Below are 24,038 nucleotides of genomic sequence, written 5' to 3' on the forward strand. Positions count from 1 at the left end.
CTTTAGACACATTCATAGAAAAAAACACAGTATACTACACAGCTCATTACCTTTTGGGAGACAAATTCTGCCACTGGACAAATACATACCAATCCTGGCATAGCTGGGGGAAGTAAATTCAAAATGTCCATTTCATAGATTTGGTGTGATGTCTAATAACAGTCAAACCATATGGCACCTACCTGCTAGAATTCTCTACAGCTGACTAAATTCACACCAGAAAAAGACCACTCATTATCAGCCTCTGGATTTCCAGTGGATAGGAAAATTAATTTCTATAGAGTTGTACTATTGGGTAAAGTACTTTCAATTACACCAATTCAGAATTAAGCTATAAAAACCTATTTTAACATATAAGTCTGATTTTTCAGGTATAGCTAGTTATTCTGAATAGTCACCCATAAAACTAGAGCGCATTTCTTCTTCTGTATTGCAAGTTCTTTTTGATTTGTTTAGAAAACAAGAATTATCTAGTACTAATATTTTAATCCTCTGTACAATAAACTAAGAATTATCTACAAAACAGCAATCCATGCTCAGTTGCTCAGTTTTCAGCAGACTTTCAGAATAAATTTCCTTCTTACTGCTGTTCTCACCTTCACTGCTGTCTTGTCTGCACTCACCCTTCTTGAGGGAAGAGTTAACCCAGCCTCTAATTGTGAGCTTTCTTAAGCTAAAGAAAGATAAAGCAGGATTTAAAGATCATTTTCAACTAGCTTCACTATACACTAAAAGGTCACTTGCGTGTTCAACTAATTCTGACTTTAAGTTCGATGGCTATTTTAAAGACACCGATCTTCAGACTACTTGTATTTATAGGACAAAGAAAGTAAGAACAGATTTTGAAACAAATCCAAAAAAAAAGCCCTATAAATTTCTAATTTACTATGTTCTTCAATTAATGGTAGTAGTTCTGGTTACCTAAAAATATATTAAGACATTTTAATTTTACAAAAATTAGACTTTTCTACTCAACATATAGAGGTGAGTCACTCATATGATAACAGAACCAAATATACAAATAATAAGGTTCCCAAATAAGGGAACCAAAAATAAACATCTACATTTGATCTGAACATCATTTCTTTTTAGACCAGTATTTCTTTTATTATCATTAGAGAAAGAGAAGAGTCAACTGTAGTATTTCCTAATATTTCCAGAACTGGATAACAGCCTCAAATTTTAAGATGTGCATATTGCCTCTTTAATTTAGGAACCTAAATTAACATTTTCTCAATACAAAAAATATGCACAATAAAATCTGAGAGTAAAGAGTTACATTATTGTTTAGGAAGCTCTGCCTACTTTGTGTTATTAATCTGGAATTACTCTTGAAGCTTGCTTCTGGGGAAATTTATTATTGAAATAATTAACTTTATTCTTCTTTTGGTTGCACTTTAGGTAGTTTGCTATTAATAAATTCATTTTCTCAATTTATATAAATTACCTATTCATTTTTTATTGTCAAGAGTTGTAAAAGATAAAAAAGAAGCAATATGAAGTCTGCATCGATGCAGGAGCCTGAAATCCTGGCTTATGTAGTTTCATGTTCTAGAAAATAGTCAGATTCCAGTGTCTCAGTTCAATTACATATATTTTTGGGAGTTAATAGTAGATAAATATACATAGATATCAAATTCTTATATAATACTATTATGGCTACACAGAGACTCCACATTCAAAACAGTATGTAAATGTGTCTAGTCAATACTTCTGACCTATTTTGTCGAGTGTATTTTTTACATATATAATTGGGTCATGTTCCACTAATATCATGCTTTCCTCTTCAACTCATTTTTATTCATTTATTTTATCACATTTGAACAGCTTCTGCTAATCCTATTCTCTGTCAAATTTGGATTAGAGCTGTGCAGAACTTTAACATCATTTCAGCTGACAGATAGGATTTCTGGCAACCCTGAAGATGTGGGTGGAAAAGGCTGCAGAGTGAAATGTTTTTCTTCACGCACATCTATTAGTTACAGTCCCAGACTGCATTAAGAGACTTGCAAACAAAGCTATAGATTCAAAAAGTGTTCTAAGAAAATGCTTCAGTCCTCATTATGATTAATATTTGTAATCCAACTATTAAATAATTCACAAAGAGCCCTCGCTTTGAGTCTGCTAGGTGGGTCAGCACACATGGAAGCAATGACTGTTTACATAAGAAAGATAAGACTATTGAAGAGATGTGCTAGGATTTGTAAATAATTTTCCTGGCAACTCTATCAGCTATTTTGCAGGTATCTACCTTCTATAAGTCCTCCTTTAAGAAAACCCCTTCCTAGATTTCTGTCTATACATCTTTTCATAGTATTTTGAAAATAAAAATGATTAAGCAGTAGGAAAACTGTTACCTCAAATCAATGACACAATGAGGTCAGGAAAAGTTGTACTTCCATGGGAATACATCCAATTGAATATTTCCTGCATGCTCTACAATTGTGCATGTAATTTGTTGATATCTATCACAACCCTCTTGGACCCTAATCCTTCTTCCCCCCCACCCTCAAACTTAGATTAAAATAATGTTATGGTTGCTAAGATAAGCACTCTGAAGTTAAGAGAAGCCAGAAGGAAGAAAGTACAAAGCTAACCTGACCCCCTAGTGCAATACAGTCTTTAAAGCTCCACTATTTTTCTCCACAGGATCCTGCATCATTTAGTGCACAGAATGCTCTGGGGATTAATTTAAGTTATGTAGTGAAGAAGACTGCCAGTAGAATTCCAGCTTCATTTACTGCAGGAATAGGAAAGTCTGTAGTAAATGAAGCAGAGGAGGGCCTCAATCCCTTCCTTTCCATCACCTGCCCCCAGATCACTCTTCCTTCCTATTTCCCTGACTCACATTCACTCTCTCCAAGTTGTGACACCTTTGACCGGGCATTTCACCTCTTCCCTACAACTTCTCATCTCCATTAATGGCATCTGACTCCGGGTTGGTACCATCACCTGAAGAACATGGACAGGCTCCCTCTACACACTGTCTGGGCAGCTGCAGGGAGGAGAAATGGGATGTGCAGCTCCCATACCCAGGGCTCGCTGCTGTGCCAAGGTGCCATCAGATCCTGAGATAATCAAGATATGAAAACTAAGACAGAGTGGCTATAACCTATTTTGGTGGCTGTTACCTATTTTAATAGCTTCCACACTCTGGGCATGGTTTGCTGCTTTGCCATTGAGTTCATGGAGCAAAGTAAGCAAATTCAGTCTTGCTGGACACATTTTTTAGAAATACTTCCAAATTATTACTAATAGTATACTAATTAATGAGCTTATTAATATTAAAATAACTTTCCTACTAAAATAACTACTTCAACTTTCACTCACCAAGAATTCACAGCAAAGATTTCCAAATTCAAAATCCTAAGTATCTAGAGCCCAATCTCAAGTTTTATACACAAACCTACCAGAACAACTGGATAGCACTTTCACTTAAAAAAGCAATTACTATATAAGTCAGTATAAAATTGCTAGGAGTTGCTATTCAATTAGACCCTATCACATCAAGGAAAACAAATCAGGTAGTACTCTCTTTTATGTGCCCAGATGCAACACTTTCTGCAGTTTGCCAGAATGTAGGTGGCAGTCACAAAACCATGCACAAAACCATTACTGAGCATTAGAATCACAAACAGATTTATATGCAGTTGTGGGAGCAAACACCAAGCCAGTGACACCTATTAATTGAACTTGCTGCAGCTGAAACCCTCTTGTGACGTATTTCAGTCATATAGCCCCGAGTTGTATGCCACTGGAGCAACGGGCAGAAAGAGCAGCTGGCTAGTCTGAAAAATCAATTTGGTTTTCTTCCTTGCACTTATATTTTGGGTTAGCAAAAGCATCAGTTATAACTCTATTCCTGCACTTATAAATGAAACTATTCTACATATGTTTCACATTCAAACTACAGCACAGCAATTGTAATATTTAGTTGGGGTCTTTTTCCCCCGAAAGACTTAAAACTCCATGAATCATGACTGTGTACATGACTTTTCACCATGTAATTGAGTTTCTGGTTCTCAAATAAAAAACAAACACAAATATTAAAATTAATCTGTAAAATAAAATTTTCTGCCAGTTTCATATTTGAGGTCTAATTTATGTTTCTCGAATACTATGATAAAAATCCTTAAAGTAGCTAAGGAATTAATGAAAAATCAGTTGGACTTTCTCCATGATGCTCAACATGTGGTCCTACACAGCAACTTCTAGAAGCAAGGAGGAATACATCCATAATGACCAATAGGTGAATAATTATAATTAAAAAACCAATGTAATGAATGTAGGTATATTTCTACATTTGTTATACAAGAATACATATTTTAAAATTGTTTAAACTATCCATCTAAAGTCCCAGAGAGACTACAAATGCTGTTTGGATAAGTCAGTTGAAGTTGTTCTTCCCAAAGACAAAACCAGAAGATGTCAAATTCCAAATCACCTTATAAATATGTCAGACCACAAAACCCAAAATTTAAGGCTATATCAGGATTTTTTAAATCTATATAGGTACTAATGCTGAAAAAACCCCTTGTTTCAGTACTAACTTCTTCACTCCGCCTACATTTCTGCATAATAAGTCTTGCAGCATTACAGCTTTTACACCCCTGCTGAGTGGTACCCTCAGGCAAAGATGTGCTCCTGGTTGCCACATCATGTGCAGACCTCCTCACTCACCATGACACAGCCATTGTATCCTGTTCTCCAGGCCTGCACTTTCCCATAGCTGTGAGAAGCACCAGGGCTGGTTCAGGTGCCACTCCAGAACATCTACACCCTGAACTTCTGCTCCTCAGGCTCAGGGGTCCTTTATCTGTTTATGTATAATACTGCTTTTCACTCAGCTCAAAAAACTACAACATCCTGCTAAGCAATGCCATAAACTAACAGCATACTTACTTAACAACTTTATCCCTCTCTCTTGCAGTGTTTCAGGTTTGTCTGCAACAACCATTTCCAGTTTTCCTTTCTACTATAGCATTTGAATAACATTGTTTTGTTACCATGTAGCAACACACAGAATACAAGGTGGGAAACTACATTTGACTTGCTAGATGTTGTTATAGAAGGATCATTATTTTATATGCATTACTTTAAATCTTCTCAACTAGTTCTTAGAGAGACTGACTTGTATGTCCCACTTAAGCAGTTCACAAAACCAGATGAAAATGCTATTAATTTGATTAAATACATACCACTGGCATTAATTTCTAAATTCCTAAAATATTTACACTAACTCTATTCCCTATATTGACCTGTTTTTGCAAAGTTTTCTTGGAAAGAAACTGCTCAGAACAAGTTCTTAAGAGTAAGAAACTGAGGTGGGAAGTTGAAATCATGTTAAACGGAACTTTTCAGAAACTCAGTTATACAGCACTGCTATATTCTGCTTTTAGAAACTTGTGAACTTGCATTATTGTGAGTGTTCTGAACACTTTTTTTACTTCTTTCATGTCATGCAAGTTCGTGGACACATTAGAAAGACTTCTTTTTAATGCATGGCCTAGAGAGACTCATTAAATCTGTAGCATTTGAGTAGCTCATAAAAACTAGACAGCAAAGCCAGATACCAAACATCTCAAATTATGAGCAACACAACAAGAAACAACATTTCACCAAAACTGACTGCTAAGTTATGATATTCCACAGTTTTACCATTTTTTTATACTATCTGATAGACTTACATTGTCTAAAGCGTCCAAGCTTTATTAAAATAAATATAGACCTATAATGCCTTTTTTTTTTCTGAAGAGAAAACAGGAAATAGATTTAACCCAACCATTTCTCATTCACACTGCAATTCCAAAAGTTCATCTTAAATCCTACTTCAATTTACTTCGGCATTCTTCAATAATTCTGACAGCTCTCTCCTTTGATCTACATGCTGAAACTGCCAAGTCTTAGAGATGCTTCTAGTCAGGTTTATTCCTTACAGGAAAAAACACGCAAAACAGATTTTTTTGTTGTTTGTTTTGCTTGCTCAGTCTTCTACACTAACATCTTTTGATTTCTTCATTAAAACTGCTTCAAGATACACTTTTCGAACACACACATTAAGATTCATTTACCTATCTCCTGAGGGTATACCAGGGGTAGGTTTTGAGCATCTGCAGTGGTCAGCTGTAGGCAATATATTTACTCCATAAACATGGTCAGATGAGGAAGCAAAAACTTTTTTTTCCATTTTAATTAATAACCAAAGAAACAGTGACCATTTATGCATTTTATTCAGGATCTTAAAACCAGAAAAAAAATAAAGGAACAATCCTAAGAACAAGACTGAATAGCCAATTATCTTCATTCTGAACCCCTTCTGAGAGAGGATGGATTTGAAGGAACCAATCACTATATGAGGAATATTTACCAATATATTTTCCCTTGTTAAGGGAAAGGAAGCAGACAGAGCTATCTTTATGAGAATGATATATGCACACTTATTTTCAGAAGAGGGCTTGGAGCTGCTGAAACCCAAGACCTTGAGAATGCTTGCAGGCTGCCTAAACACAGGAGCTAGGTGGTAGCACCATGCAAAAAATACCTTTACAGCATCTTGCAACATTGAAGAGCTACCATTCCAGCTTTTGGAAAACCTGAGGTGCCCAACTTGTACATGGCATTAGGGTTCTTGTGCAAAATAAAGTATTATACATTATCTTGCATAATTGCAAAATAAATATGATTTTCCAGAATCACAGTGTTGAAGATTCTTTGAGGATACTAGACTAGACTAAGTAACCTGAGCACAAGGTTAAACAAATAAAAACCCTTCAGCCATTAACTGTCCAAATATTTTACTATTTGATTGCTGAAAACCAATGTCCTTTAGTAGCCATTGCTATGTACTTATGGACCAGAGTACTATCAGGGGGAGGTAAAAAAATCTCAGAAAATGTTGGCTGTTTGATTGGAGTTTCGTTTTCTTCAACTATTATGAATTATTAATTTAAAGTTTTCACTATTAATGGAAGTTGTCACTTAAATCTTTGGAGTTGTTTTATGAAATGTGCTTGCTGCCACTAGGAACAAAAGCCTAAGAACCTATCTCTTTTCCAGGAACAGGTAGAGAATGAGTTTGTTATACAGTTATTGCCCAGAATTTTCCAGCATTCTTGTCTTTGAAATCTAACCCTCCATACCCAAAGTTCCACCCACAGAATTGTCAAAAAAAGACTTCAGCACATGCCGGTGTGAAATGCTTGGAAATCTGTGTTTGGAAAAACAATTCAGGTGATGGGGTAACTCTTTATAGGCTTATTTGTTTTATTGCTGCTAGACACTGGCATTACAATCATCAGTTTGTAGGCATGTGGTTACTTCCTTACATGTCATTTTATTGTATTTTATTAAAAGAACATCTTGTCTGCACAAAATAATTAATCTAGCACCTCTAAAGCTTTTTTATTCTCCATTCCAGCCTTTTTTATTCTAATTTAACTGATGGACAGCTAATATAGGTAGCTCGAAGAAAACAGCTGCACATGTTCACACTATCCCTAAGGATATAAAACACCCAGGATTTGCACACATATTTGCATTCATATATTTTCATACTCACCCTCAAGACTGTCATTCCACAGAAAGTTTATAATCAAACCTTCACTCTGAAGAACTGGAGAGGCTGTTTGCATGCATAATGCTCAAATGCTCAGTGTAGCTGCCCAAGACAATACCTCAAGGTCACTGCCAAAGTATCCTAGCTAAATGACATTTAGCATCCCCAAACTTTATCCCACAAACACACTATGACAGAATATGAGGCAATGTCCAAACTCCTAAGAATAGCAAAGACATGCCCAAGGCCAGGAAAAACACAACCATGCCAGGCTAGAAACATCCTAATTGGCAGAGGTGTGCAAGCTGCACAGCGCCAATGCATACTGCACACAAACCTCCACAGTTGTGTGTGCACATTCAACTCAGCTGAAGAAGCAACATCATTACTTACATATGTGGGACTCCCAGTACCATAAATGCAGTTAGATTAAGAAGTAAAGCATCAGCAAGAGACTTCTGCTGAGATTTTGTACAGTTTTCAGAAATCTGCTTGGATGTGCCAGCAGGTATCCTGCCTCCAAGACCTTAAGAAAAAAATGCTTAATGACTGGTCTCTCTGGATCCCATTAAGTGATCATATAAACAGCAGGGCACTGAAAGGTACTCAACAGAAATCTCTTAGTAACATTCTATGCCACCATGCACTTAGTGTTTCATTTGTTCCTGAGGAAATATGGAAATTCATTCAGGTTTGCAGAATCAAAGTATTATACATGAGACTCTGTACTAAATACTAACTGGAGTACAAATCAACTGCAAGTATGAAAGAAGACAAATTTGCAAGGACAGAAGACATAGGCAGCCTGAGTGCAAAGCATGTATTATGAACATGTTATTCACTTTTATTCAACAGTGTTCCGTGATAGGGAATAAGCAGAAACCCACTACTCTCAAAATAATGCTAAAAGCTACTGGACTGGTCTAGAAAAGTGTGGCTTACCTAGTAATCACATTACACAGTACAGCTATGCTCCTCTCAAAGATCTTATGTGGAAGGCATCTGACCAGTACCCAGAAGATCCTGGACTGGGAAGACAGGCCTACAACACAGGATAAGGCTTTCAATCAGGCAGCATTCTCCACAGCCATATCAGCCATGTGGCCAAAGTGCCTCTTTCTCATAGTTTCTCTCACAGATGAATAAAATTTGCCTTTGGGCCAAGCATGAATTAAGTCTGATTTTAGCAGCATGCGTGCCCAGCACCTGCTGAAAACAAGACACTTCCAAATGTGCTTCAAGCTGGGCACTGCTGGTGGAACTGGTCATTTACAAATCCTGACCTGCTTAAACAGTAATAATTTTGCCCTTCATCCCAAAAACTAGGAGAGGTATCTCAAGCATTGGCTCTCATATGTGCGTAAAATGGACATAAGATTATGTCCTTGCTTTGGCCGTGATTTTCTTTATAGTAGCTGGTATAGTGCTGTGTTTTGAATTTCAGAAAATAATGTTGTGAAGACATTGATTGATGTTTCAGCCGTGTCTGAGCAGGACGAAGTTAAGGACCTTTTCTGCTTCTCACACCACCCCAAAGCAAGGAGGCTGGGGGCCACTAGAAGCTGGGAAAAGACACAGAACAGAAGGCCCCAGCTGACCACTGAGATACTCCATACCATATGAAGGCAAGCTCAGTATATAAACTGAGAGGAAAGCTGGCCCCATTGCTTGGACACTTGGAATGGGCATCAGTCACTAAATACCACATATGGCAATTGCACTGTGCATCATTTGCTTTGCATATTCAAATATTATATCCTTATTAGTGGTTTTCCTTCTATTTTTGTACTACCAAAATGCCTTCATCTCAACCCCTGAATTTTACTTCCTGTGCCCTTCCCTCCAGTTCTTTTCCCATTCTACTGGGGAAGAAAGTGAGAAGGCATCTGAGTGGCGTTTCAAGACCTGCCAGCTTAAACCAGCACAATTGTTAAGTATATGTAATATTGACACTGTAACTAACATTCTTACTATATTAATTTTTTCAGTATCTATTGTAGTGAGTTTCAAGCTGTTTGTCACAGTAGCATTTGTCTAGACGTCTTTTTCTGGCAAAGAACACTCATCAACAATGAAATAATTGTGGTAGCACACTGACCATATCCTGAGTTTGGGCATATGTCCCAAGTAGATATATTTAAAAAGCAATGAAGCACAACCTAAAATTGAACAGAATAATATGTCACTATCTTTTACCAGGGAATGGAACTCCTGGGCAGCTTTACTTCTTGGTGCAAAAAGCAACCTTTGAACTCCTTATACATTGTGTGACTACTGCTATTGTCAGCATAACCGACGTTTTTTCTTCTAAAAATATCATCTACTGAAAACTAAAACAGTACTGGAAACTATCCATGTAAAAATATCTTGTGTCACGTTTCTATATCACCCCAAAATTCTCTTGCAACTTGAAGCCTTCCCTCAACTCAACACTAACAATTGTCCATTTCTATGAATGCGACAATGAAATCAGGTCATAAAGGCAAAATATTTTTTTTAAAAGGAAAAAAAGGAAAAAACCACCCTATCTTGACATTCATAAAACAGGAACTACTTATACTTTTAGTATACCCAGTTTTTGTTAAGATGTCAACAGAAAGCATTAAGACATTCTGTTCCACAATGAGGATAATCTTAAGACCCTATTACTTGCATAATTGGAATTTGGAAGTTTTAATGAACTCTAGTTTGTACAATGCTGTTCATCACAAGTATGGACAAGAACAATCCACAGGGTTACATTCTTTTTTATAATATGCAGAATTAAAAATGACTATTCATTTTGACAAAGACTGATATGTCTAAAGTGAACTTATGAATTCTTATTCAGCGTCAAAAATTATTTGAGCAATGATTGGTTTTTGGCTGTTGAACAAAAAATAAGGCTACTTAGAATTTTTTTTCTAAAAGCTTTATTTCATTAGCATTCAGCATTAAGGGGTCTGAAAAAACCAGCCTTCTCTGGATTGCTTAGATCATGCACTCATGTTTTCCATGTGGGATTTATACTTCCTTTTGCAGACACTGATGTGATAGCCATCTGAACTTACACACTTAGAGATATTTTTAAACACTGCTGTAATACAGCAGAGGTAAGAACAACTTCAATTTCTAAGTGATAGTTTGGAAAGAAACATTGGAAAATTTAAACCATAGAAAAGTCTCAAGACAAAATCTTGCTGCAATAACGACCTGACTGAGGTTTCAGAAGACCTCACGTTTGCTGATTAACCATAACAGGAAGTCCTAGGGCTCAATAGCATTGCTTCGACTAAAGCAGTCCCTGCAACTGTAACTTTTTAAATGTTTGGAAGAGCTGGGAGGAGAGCGAGGAACCAACCAAACAACCAAAGAAACCGCATATACACAAAAAAACCAAACAATCCCCCACACACAAACAAACAAACAACTCAATACATATAAACCTTACCAGAAAATGATGCACTTTTCATAAGCTATTTGAAATATCTCATAAAATTCACCTTATCTCCCTGGTACACCTTCACAACCTTTAATGGTTGGACTCAATGATCTTAAGGACCTTTTTGAACCTAAATGATGCTATGATTCTATTCTCAGACAACACCTCAATAATGCGTTGTCTGAAGAGATTCTCAGCTCAGATATGCTATGTTTGTCTTATGCAAATAACCTGGTGAAAGGTTTCAAGAAAACGTCCAGGAAAAATTAAATCTATATACAGTAGTCATTTTTTAGAGGTACCTCATGCTTCCATTTCAGAAGTTTTTATTTTAGCTAGGAATACACTTTCACTTGTATAGATCACTTCAATGTCAGAAGGATTTCCAGATGCTCAGTAATTCACATGCATGTAGCACTGCACAGAATGAGCATCTTACTATGGGACCTTCAGGGCTTACCCAACCACCACTGTGGTTTCTGGGAAATACAACGGAAACATTCAGAAATCCAGACTCTAACAACTGAGGAACAGTTGATTAACTCATTAAATCAGTCATAAACAGTTTCAATAGAGTGATACCAAATCACCTTGTCTACTGTATTAATGACAGTTACTTTTTGATTATATACAGGTCACCTCTTTAGCCTTTACAGTACATCAAGTGTTGTTTGCCTCCTAGGCAGAGCTTATTGCAGTATCTGTTTTTAATTACATTTCCCATCCCTCTCCCCTCACAGTTTTAAAAAGCACAGAAGAGAAGGGCACACGTAAGGGAAGAGGAATGTGCAGAAACCGTTTGGTCAATTCAAATCCTAACAGCCATAGAAAAAATCAACCAAAGAATTGTATTTGGTGCTCCAAAAATAAAAAAGCAAGTGGTGTTTAAGGTCACTGCAAGATTGACATTCTACCTGTAAACACATGGTGCTAACTTTGAATTTTCACACACCATCTTTGTTCTCTGGTGAATGCTTCTGTCAAATGCGAAAAAACCCAATTGTTTCCATACTTCACCCAACATACCTGATATTACACTAAGAACTCAGCTATAGCAGAATGGATAAGAGAAATAGCTTACCAAAACCAACACCTGGAAAAAAGTTCAAAGTGCTTTGGTACAGCAGACACATTTAGAAACACTGATAAATTCAATTTCATTAGAAAGGTGATAGGAGGCTGCAGTTTTACCTATCAGTTTCTGAACCTTGAAATCTCTCCTTTCCACACAAGAAAGTTGCTTCAAACCCTTCCTATCTGGAAATTAAAGCACCAGAGTAACTGCTACAGGAGGGGCTGCCCAACTGCTCCAAGTGAGTCAGCGTGCCCAGCACCTTGGGCAGTTTGATGCACGGCCGGCAGCTGAACAGATTGGGCAGTGTGTGTCCCTGTCCCTGCATACATAGGAGCCATCTGGAAACAAACAGCTCAATCATGAAAGAGGAAAGCTAACGAGGAAAATTGCAGCTTCCTGATCAAAAAACTGCAAGCTCCTCAAAAAACCAACACGAAAAAAAAAAGAAAAAAGAAAGGAGGTACTTGCTTGCCTCCTTACTACTCCTGTTTCAAGACTCACAGAAGATGAGAGCTTTTCTTTATCTCCTTCTGTAACTATCCTTTTTAGATACATTAAAATCATCACCATGGGAAATGAGGGAGCAAGGGCTCCCACATGGTTCTGGGGCTGGTGCCTCGGCCCAAGGCACCACAGATCCAGCAGCCTTGCAGCCCAGCAAGTTTTGCTGAAGGCTGCTGTCAGATCACAGAGACCTTGTGAGTGGATGCTTAAATACAACTAAATTTAAGGCCACAGCAGCCTCTATAACACTCAAGAGTAGCAGCAGCTGGAGGAAGGAGACAAGAAGTGAAGCAAGCTCGGTGCATCACCTGGGATCGCGGCCTGAGCAGCGTGCAGCAGCGCAGGCCAGTGACAGCCGCACTGGCAATGTGCATTTAGCCAGGCCAAACGCACAGCAACCCCACACCCAGCACGTGCACAGGCTCTGGCTCCAGCAGCAGCAGCTACTGAGAATCAACCCCAGCTGCTCTGAAGTTTGTGACTTCACCTTTAATGAGCCTAATAAATTTACTTTCAAGGTAGCCTGACCCCAGATTGCACTGTGTTTTCCAAATATTTTCTGCAAAGCTGGGGGAAGAGACACCCTCTCCCTGTGAGCCCCTACATGGTCCTGGGGTATCATTCCAGTTCAGGTGCTGTTTAGCACCAGTCCCTGCCAAGGGGAAAGACCCATTGCCTGCTTCCAGGAGAGCCTGGGGAAAAAAGCCAAAAGGTAAAAAATACTGCAGAGCAAAACATTCTGACTGCAAATTGAACCAGGATTTTATTATTAAAAACAGTCCTCAGATTAAGGATTATAACTCCTAAAAGTTGGGGGGGGGGCGGGGGGGGTTAAATACCTTTTTTGACACAAAGAGATCACTACCCTCATTAAAAGATGCTTTTATTTAATTTCCTTATTCAATGCCTCAGTCTTCTAACATAAATTTTTCTCTGCCACTGACAATTTCTGCATTATTTATACAACGGCCAAACTATAATTGGCCTCTTTCACATGGGTGAATATCAACATATGGGGGAGAAATAGGGCAAGGAGAGAATGCAGATAAAGTGACAATTTCCATATTTGTAGAGAAAACAGTTGTACTCTGACAGCATGACAGGTTTTAGACATACTGTTCTGCATTTATACATAGTTTATGTCTAGCTTATAAAGGTTCATTTAGCTAGAAAATCATCATGCTTAGCTGCTGAAAGGAGGCTGGAACAGAATGAGAAATTCTCATGATCTGTGTGAACAAGACAACCATTTTGCTGTAATATAATTTTTCAGAGTACCGGATTTTTCTTTCTAGACCATTCTGATTTAACTTTACTTTAGATCTAACATGAAGATACAATTTTTACTGTACACAGTACTATGAACCCAGTGGCCAATTTCCAATTTTTAGAGGCAGAAATTACATAAGCTTAAAACATACATCCTATTTTACTCCTGACATTGCCAGCTTTACTTTTAGCTTATTATAGCACATTTTATTCCCTTCTTTTTATCACAGCAATCGACTGAAACAAAAAAAAAAAAACCCTTGATATTTACATCCTGAAGCTTTAAATCACAGTATATTCCCATTTAAAGAAATGCACTGCCATGAATTAAAGAGGGTCACATTTTACCAGGATGTTCTGGTTCACAGCTGGGACAGGATCATTTGAGAAGATTTCTATATATAAACTACACAAAGCTTTTTAAACAGATCTTGCCTTACAGCTCAGAAAATATGATCTCATCTCACTTACAAACTACACTAAAACTACAGCCTTGAATTAGGTTAAGGTGGAAAGGATGGGTTGGGTATGTGCAGGGAGGCAAGCAAAGAAGAACCAAGCTAACCCCTAAAAGCACTGTGCTCATTCAGGTGCAAAAATTACTGCAGGTTCAGAGAGGGAAAATACACACAAGCAACACCTGAGCTGCTGCTTTTCTTCTCTCCACTGGGAGCTTTACTGACAAGATGACCAGAGGAGAAGCAATTCTCGCACTTTGCCCAGGGTGCCCCCACTTGTGCAGACCTCATTGGTTCCCTGCATGCTCCAGGCAAGATCCAAAGCCTGCTGAGCCACTATCACTCCCCATCTCAGCTTTCATATTCCAGTTTCAGGAAACATCAGATCTCTTAACGCTTGTGATTCACAGTAATATAAGGCATTTTCTTTCAGGGAAGCCTACTTTCATCAGCACTGACTGGACAAGTCTGACTTCAAACTGCCCATAACTGCAAATGAAATACTGTCACTCCCAAAACAAAGGACATTTATCTGCAATTTTACTGATAAGATACCCATCTTTCTGTGGAGCTGATAGTAAACTTTTCACTGCTATTAAGACTCCGAGATACAAAGTTTATTTTTAGTGCTTCTTCTGCACTGTAAGATTCTGCAGAAACATATATTGTGATTAGCTGCATTAACTTGGAACCAGAAAACTTGGGCTCAATTCCCAGCACTGCCACAGGCTCCCCATAAGGACACATCACTTGAATTCCAGTGTCCCATGTCAGGTATCTATAAATTGGCTGGCAAAGTCTCATCCAGTACTCCAAGAGTTCTTAGAGTCACTGGAATGGAACAGATAGTTCCAGAGAGCAGTTCATCTCACCTGCAGATAGCAGTCCATCTCACACCAAGACAGATGCCTAAGGTAGGTCAAATGAATCACCTTCTGAAGGTATTTAAACTTAAATGAGATGAATCCTATCCTTAATCCCTCTCTGCCATTGATCCCCATCTGTCATATGAGATTTATGTTTCAACACATCAATAGGACATTACTTTGATTGGCACCTACGTAATATAAATGACTGTCTGATGTGTACAGACTTGCACACTTCACAAAAAGCTATTCCTAAGATCTTCACCTGAAATCTTCATGCCTACATTCAAAACAGGCTATCTGGGAAGCTATGGTTTTGACTTTGCATTTGTTTTTCCCATTTATGTTATCACATATCAGAGTTGTATTAGGTGTTCTCCTGTATCAGCCTCTCATTGAGAGGGGAGCAGAAATCTCATATAATTACATCAACCTCTGGACAGATAAATTGGCTCCTGTACTGGGGAAGCTGTTGTTGCAGAATTTTGCTAATTCCTTTATCATAGAAACTGCTTCCTGCTATAAAATAGCTAGTGCTTTAAGTATTACTGGAGCTGAAACTAGTTTATCTCCTTTATGTCAGATAAATTCCCTCCTGGACGCAAAAGGCTAAAATCCAGGTCCTTTGTACCATCCCACCTGTAAATAATTCAAATCCCAGTTGTGAGCATGGCATTATACACAGAATAGCTTTCTTCAGTAGCAAGTCAAACAGCTTACCTAGTTTTCAACTGGAAGATAGCAAATCATGATTACTGGGAAACAGGACACTTTCTTCTATTTAAAACTGAAAAAATTATCATTTATGCCAGGTTGAAGGTAAAGAGGTTTTAAAAGAGTAACTCAGCATAGTTTCTAAATAGAGCTCCAAACTGGATGTCCAAATCCCCTAGTATGAACACTACTTTATGACCAGCAAAATATATCTGGCAGAATACCTAACAGACAAGTGCTCACATTTGCAGGTCTGAAGTTTCCATGATTCAATTAAAATCCCTTTAAAGGAGAGGGTTGATATAGTGACAGCAGAGAGTTGTTTATTGATCTCTGGGGGCCTTAAAAGATGGCACTTTTTCCAACATTTGGGCTAGGTTGTTGGTTTTTTTTTTGGCACAATAGCCCATGTCCCCAGTCAAAGATCCTATTATGTTAGGCACAGCATAAACACATTACAAGGCACGTCAGGCCCTGTTCTAAAGAGACCACAGAGCAAACACCGTTCCTCACAAACATGAAGCAGCTCTTGATGAAACAGCTGTCACCAGTTACAACCTTCATTTGGAATTCATGTGTTAACAGAGCATCCATACATAAAAATAACCTAAAACAAAATAAATTAAAAAAAAAAAAAAATGAAGGAGCATGGCCACCACACATTATGATGTTTGCTTTTGATTTTTCCCATGTGTCCAGGCAAGCAAGCAGCCTACAAAAACAAAACAGGTAAACAGGTGTGAAAAAGCCTAACTTTTAGCTATTTGTACATGCTGTATCCACATGTACAAGGGTGCTGCCCCATTTGGTGAATATGCTTATTACATGTTAGTCTTAGGCACTAACATGCTGATACCAGCCAGCTAAGGTTTAGTTCTAACTCTGCTAGGCAGAGTTTGTGTAGATTATCATCTTCATCTCTGCAGCAACAGGTATGAAATGTTTGACCATCATGGAACAACACAGCCTCTCCACTCACACACCTCACTTCTAATTTACCTCCTAATCTTGCTACATATAAGTACAGAAGACCCATATAGCCAATAATAATGGGACAATAGCTTGACTAACCACAATCAATAAACTTGCTGATGGTCTTTAGGAGTGGAAAAGTTTCAGTACAATCCCCTACTCTTTTTTCTAAGTACTACAGCTTAAGGTAAACACTAAGCATAGTTCTACACTATTTACTATACAATCTCTTAAACTTAGTACCTAGAATTTTAGAATTTATTGACTACAATTACCTCTAAGACTGATTGAAGCAACTGCCTGTAAGCATATTAACAGCACTACATATAAGTAGGACAGGCTGAGCTAATATTTTTCACAGTTTGAGGATAAATTTTCATTTACTTCATCAGCGTATTACCTCAGTATTACTTCATCAGCATAATTCCTGAAGTCTTCAGAATGATCAATACACTTATCCCAAAAGGACCCATGAAAAGGCCAATATTTGGCCTACTGGAAGACAAAACCTTAAACAATTTGTTGACTGTAACAATCTCAACTAGGCTCAGTACTCATTACATCCACCTATGTTTGTCGACCCTTGAGTTCATCCTTTCAGACTTACACATTTACCTACCTGAAAGTCCTAAAGCCAACACTGTAAACTACGCCAAGAGGTTGGATTTTTACCTTCCCAGAAAGATTACTTTTCTTCATCACAGAAAGAGTCATAGAACTGACTGGAAGAAGCCACAGTGACACCCCAGACTAGGGAATGGCAGGTGTTGACCCCTTCCAGTAAATAATTTAGCATTGCTGTTGAATCAGTAAACACCACTGAATTCATATGTTGTTTTAGAAGTAGCTGAAGCACACAGACATTCTAAGAGCCAAATGTCAACACAAATATCTGGAAAGGCAGGAAAAAAGTTTTGGCTTTTAGGATTCATTTGAATCCTTAAGTAACAGTGCAGACAGACCCTCCTATGCCTGCAAAAGACTGGCTCATCACCTTCAATGGACATTTAGCTGGTTTTTGCTTTAGAATCTAATTGGCAATACAAGAATAAGCAGTCTTGAATTCAAAAATCTGAGCTCTAGCTGCTTGATATAAAGATAAAATATTCATTATTATTATTCTTCCAAAATGCTGATTTCCATAGCAAGTTTTATGCCTTGCTCACCTATAGCACAACTTTCATCAGTATTTAAAAAGAATAATTGATTTTGAGTAAACAGCTCACAATTATAAGCCAGTGTACAATTTATAAAGCAAATATTTGCATATCAAATATTAAAGTAAGCTCAAGTCATTATTAAAAACAGACATATATTTTGAATATGACAAATGCAAGAAAAAACTATAGCATGTGACTTCAGGTGGTTTTGTCCCAGATGATTTTTACTTTAATTTTTCATTATCAGCATTTAGTAAGCTAAAAACAAAAAAAAGCAGTAAATACACATTAATAAAACCCCCAAACAGATCAATCCTCTTATGCAAGATTTACATAAATAAAGCAAATATACAAGATAAGAGCAGCAAAGGCCTTACACAGCTATAGCACATCATGAAGTAAGTGACCTCTGTCAAGGTCACCTGGATATTGCCGGGTGTTTCTCTGCTCTAACTAGCAGCTGAGCAAGCTAACAAAGCATGAAGAAAGTCAAAGATGATGAGCAAGTGCAAGGTAACTGCTTGTTATTAGCATATGGAAAAAAATATGAAGAAATCAAAAATCTCAAAAAGAAAGGCACCCACTGTCAGGCTTAAGGAAGTATTAGTATACCCCAGATACAGTTATCAAATGCGAGAGCATAAAAGACAGATCTTTAATTAAACATTCGGGTCATTAGAAAATACATAAACTTTAATTTCAGGATCTAAAAATCCTGCAGTTCAACCAATACTCCACTTGCAGTCAAAAAACGTTATTTGCCTTCCACCCTCAGCTGGACTACTCCAGAACATCTTTGGCAGGTCAGTGGGAGTACACTCTCAAAGGTAGCCCTCTCATCAGAGACACCTGTTTTCTTACCAATGCCACCAATTAACTATCCAAATCCTGACACACAGAGAGAACATGGAAGATGCTAATTAAGACAAGTTTGTCCTGGTTCAAAGCAGAATCATGACAGGATTCCCTGGTTCAGATGCCAGCCACAAGATTTGCCACCTGCAGAGACAGTTCCAAACCCAGAATGGGTTTGACAGAAGACCATCCTTCTGGTATCATCTCACTGATGGGCATCTGGAAACTAAAGCCTATTTACACAAATCCTGGCCATAACAATGAAACACAGGGCACTGGCACTCCCACATCTCAGAGTAACAGGAATTCTTTTTAAGTGAAGTACCTACTAATAAGCACAGTTTATAGTTTTAGGACACATCAGAGGAACAAAATAAATGGAAAGAAGAGTTCACACTAGTTAGATAAATAAAAATGTTTCATTTTTGTTAGATAAATAAACAAAAATGTCTCATCAGTTACAATGGATGAAATAGGATTACAACATCCAAGGGCAGCTTAAGGGAAGTTCAGACAGAACCTCTTCACACTATGCTACATGTCACATCTTTTACAACAAATGCTATTTAATCCAAGAGACACAATAGGAGTTAATAGCAGCAAGTTCAACAGGTTGGTGATTTTTAGGTCAAAAGGACAGGCGATAACCTTCTCCATTCTCAAGGATTAACACAAATCCAGCAATTTCAACATCAAATCTAGAACTTGTACCTGGTCCAGTTAAAAGAAAATACTAATCTTCAGTCTTCAAGTAGAAAGGTGTCAATCTGCTCAGAAAGGTGTCATCTGCACATACACTTGCTACCCTGATGGACAAAACACTGATAGCTCATTTCTGGTCTGGGCTTTAGTATCCTGTGTACCCAGCCAGGTTGCTGAGTGAACTTCTGTGTATCAGGGCACAACTTAACACTGGTATTTTCACTGTGTGGGGATCAAGAAGCCTTTCAGCATATCCAGCTTTGCAAAGAGAACAGTAAGCTTTTAGAAGTCCCATTAAGAACAGACTAGACACATCCCAACTTAGACAACTCAAGCCCCTCCTCTAAACTAATTCTAGTCCAGCATCCTTTCTGAGTTAGGCACCTCTCCTACTCTCAACACTCCAGTCAGTGTTTACAGCTGCATACAACTTCTTTTCTCTTTGAAATAAGAGCAGATCACATTACCTGGCTGTAATCCCTAATCCTTTTCAGAACCAGTATTTTAGGGGGGGAATCACTTTTTTTTTTTTTTTTTTTTGGAAGTAGCCAAAAGTATTACAGTGCACTTTGTTAAAACACATTCAAGATGTAGAATAAGAAAGCAAATGAAATCAGTCTATAATAGCACTTTTTCCAACTTTATTAAAATTGGCACAAAAAACCCAGAAGTACTCTCATGAATATGGATTTTGTATTTTATTCCAGATCATTGTCAAAGGTAATGAAAAGAATTGGAATAATGGAGATGGCAATTCCCCATACACTATCTGTTCTGCAATTTATTACATGGAAAAAAAAAATCTGTTCACCTGGACAATAGTGCTGTTCTACAGTATTATTTTTACAACTAGAACATCACCCTGAACTAAATAAAATGCCTTACTGAATTCAAAACACAAAACTTACATTATCAACAAGAAACACAAAGAGCCATTTTTAACTCAAAAAAAAGTTTCAAAACTCTTTTGATTGGGGCGTATTACACTATCATTCTTTAACCCTCTAATATTTGCCAGTATATTGTGTCTTCTATCAACACATCATACCACTAAGTTTTCCTTATCACTTTATCCTGTAAAAAATTTAAAAATACAACCCTTCCCGTCTCTATTTGTGTCATCACATACTTTAGGAATTCCTCCCAACTCTAATATTTTATCCTAGAAATAAATGCTTGTAAAGAAATGCTGTCCATAGCTTTGGAAAGAAGTAGAAACAAAAAGAAAAAAAAAAAAAAAAAAAGCCCAACCACAAATAATCCGAACCAACCAAATAAACAAACAAGAAACAACACCAAAATAAAACAAACAAAAATCCAAACAAACAAAAATAAAAACCCTGACATGCTAATAGGGTTTTTATTTAAAAAAACCCTATTTATTTATCATTAAGTTTTCCACATAGGAGTTGGATCAAGCGTTCATCTGTACACAGACGTATTTTCTAGGAAAAGCACAACTGTTACCCTGAACTAGATAAGCTATTTGTGAAAGAAACTTTATTTCCACAGTGGTTTGCACAAAAGCACTCCAATTATTTTTAACTGCACTATCTACATAGGTATTTAAATGCATGGACATGAGAGTGCATGGGTAAACTCATGTCTCTGAGCCAAGCTGAGGAATGGTTACCAGCTTTCCCATTTGCAACTGCTACACTGATTTTTCAACCACATGATTGCAGAAAAACAATACCCTTAAGATAAAGGTACAAAACAGAACTTGTAACTGGATTTTTAATCACTTAAATCAATTCCTTAAAACATCACTGAGCAGCTTTGAGGCACTGTACTACCTAGTCATTATAGCTATGGATACATTATTAAAGCTACCACAATACATTTGGCCATAAATCCTGAATAGTGTCCAGGAAACTTACAGACAACATCCTTAAAAGAACAAAATTAGGTTTAGCCACTCCTAAATAAAATTTTATTTTCCTGAAATTTTTATATAACTATAATAATTCAGAGATGATTAATTATTTGGATAATTTCTCGTGACTGTTTTAAAATTTGTTCAATCTTCTCAATTTAAAAAGATATTATGACTATTAGAAGCTTATCAGATAACTACACTGCACAGGAAACGTTCCAGATTTATTTCATGCTCTGATAGATTTCTCTGAGCCTATTTAGGGATATCTAGAAAAGAGAAGTGGCATCCCGAGTTTGCAATTCTGAGAATTTAGAAGATGGCAACACCACTCCCTCTAGTATGGAGAGGGAGAAGTGTTCAGTGCCTTCTGTTTCAGGGAAATACCTCCAGACTGGCAGTGATAAGAAAACAGGTTAAGAAAAATGGTCAGCTCTCTCATAAGCCATTGATGTGCTCCTCCTTTAGCTACTTGGGGAAAACAACAGAAGAGAAAAGCTGGCCTCTAAAACATACTGATTAGACATTTGTCAAAAGTAGTACATAAGAATGTACTTATTACAGTTCCCATCCAGCTTTCAGGCATTACAGGACTCAAAGAAAAAATTAGTATTAGTAAATATTTTTGCTACTTTTTTTTATTTAAACAAGAAAAAAAATTTCCACACGCTACTGCACAAATCACTCAGCTAATCCTGAAAGAGATTGCCTGTAGCCTGCTCTTAGCCTATCACCAGAAGAAATCATGAAAAACCCTTGTCAGTTGTCCTCCTCCTAATGCATTCTGCTTTGGTGTCTGGTATTTTTGTAAAAGAAGTAACAGTAAAACCACCCCCAATTTTACTGGGGGGTATGAGAGAGGAGTAGAGCCTCTAGCAAAGATGACATTTGTCCGTAAAGATCCTGAAAATATTTGTTAAACCAATGCTTTGTTTACTTAGTCTGCCAAATGCTTTTATTTTAACCTCGAGTATCTTTAGGAAATGTCAGCAGTAAACACAAATTAAGTTTGCTCCCTTATCTGTATTTCTAATTAAGTTTTTTTCCCAGACACAGAGTTACGTCTAAAACAAATATTCTATAGAAAATCAAAGTAAAATCAAACGATGAAGTATTTCTCTTTGTGAAACTGCGTATTTATATAGGCATCACCAGCAGAGGGAAGGAGATCATGGTATCTATGCATAATAATTCCTCCATGCTTTTCTTCCAGATATGCAGAAATATTTTTTGTCCTTTTCATTTGTATCACAAACTTTAATGTCTCTCCCACAGCACATAATGCGAGGTTGCGTGCACCCTTTACTCAGAAAGCAGTTCCCAGTAAAGAGTTCATCTCTGTGCTTAAACATGCATACAAATATAAAACTACATACAAATATTTTTTAAATTGTAATCAGACTGCTGAATGGACAGGAAAAGACAAAAATATGCTAAATAAGAGCTTCATTTTCATGAAAGGAAACATCAATTAACTGAGTTCTGTACAGCTGAGTGGCTTAAAAACTTCTGCCAAGACACTAAGCTGCTCCTTCTTTTTACTTATTACAGCCAACCCTGCCAAAAGACCATAAAAATTGATTTTATGTTTCCGGTGTCTCTATGCTAGCTGGAAGAATATAGATTTTTTTTTTTTCCCCCTAGGTTTCTGACAAACAGAACCTTCCCTTATCTCACACCTTCACTACACTAACCAACACTGAGCAGCATGTTCTTGGTCATCTCTTACATCTGATTTAAGTTATGATTAAGGTAGGAAAACATTTCAGATTGTTAAATCAAACACTGTTCCATATGGTTCTAGGGTTTCTTGCCCATCAGTGTTACACAGGAGGCTATATCCCACTTGTACTCCTATGGCATACGTGGCAGCTGATTGTTTTTCACATTTGGTTTAAGGAAGTATTAGAACTGCTGTTAGTCTGTGAGCTACCTCTTTAAATTCCAGTATCAACCCCTAAAATGGATTTAGCATCTCTCACATCAAACATTAATAAGGCTCACTTAGATGCTCTTAATGTGAAGGAAAATTTGGCTTGTATGAAATGGCTACACTGGAACATTTCATGCTTTTGCAAGTGCGGGAGTATGATTATTTCCCACAGTATGTCATTATCTTATGCCCTGTGGTTCTTTTTGAAATTATCTCTTCTCACTCAAGCTGCCTACACTATGTTTTTAAGCTATATAGTTTCAATTTATGAATTGTATGCACGCAAATTTTGAGCAACTATACCACAAGCCAAGTAATACACCACATTATATTTCCCTCAGACACTACTAATAGAACTAAAAAATCCAAAAAGCTTGGAACAAAAACAGATTTATATTTGACTCAAGACATAAAATCAGGTCATTTGTTTCCAAGACAGACAAGAAAATACTATTCTAGACACATGTGCAATCTCCTTACGCTTTTTCTGAGCATGCTTTTTTAAGCATGGCAGGAGATGTCATTTCACATCCTCACAAAGCAAATTAGTTCACTGCCTACTTGTCCTTGTACCCAGAAGCTTCCCCCTCCCTTTTTCAGGGACACTCCTAAAACAACTGCCCATCTGTAACTCTAGATGTCAACTCACCAGGGAAAGGAAACTCCCCTCGGGTCTGC

At 37.3% G+C, this 24,038-nt stretch overlaps 1 protein-coding gene across 4 annotated transcripts in view; it reads right to left on the minus strand.

Moving 5' to 3' along the window:
- SYT1 (synaptotagmin 1) overlaps positions 1–24,038 on the minus strand; it is a 335,078-nt gene that overhangs the window by 309,216 nt on the left and 1,824 nt on the right. Inside the window, exon 1 of one of the 4 annotated variants that reach the window (XM_071423365.1) lies at positions 24,010–24,028. The exons of the other annotated variants lie outside the window; for them this stretch is intronic. The gene's annotated coding sequence lies outside the window, so the exon portion shown is untranslated. Of the gene's footprint in view, positions 1–24,009; positions 24,029–24,038 lie in introns of those variants that run through there. 4 annotated transcript variants of the gene reach the window in all.

Source organism: Agelaius tricolor, unplaced genomic scaffold (genome assembly GCF_023055355.1).
Source record: "Agelaius tricolor isolate 1412-34295 unplaced genomic scaffold, bAgeTri1.0.p SCAF_3, whole genome shotgun sequence".
Taxonomy (NCBI): Eukaryota; Metazoa; Chordata; class Aves; order Passeriformes; family Icteridae; genus Agelaius; species Agelaius tricolor.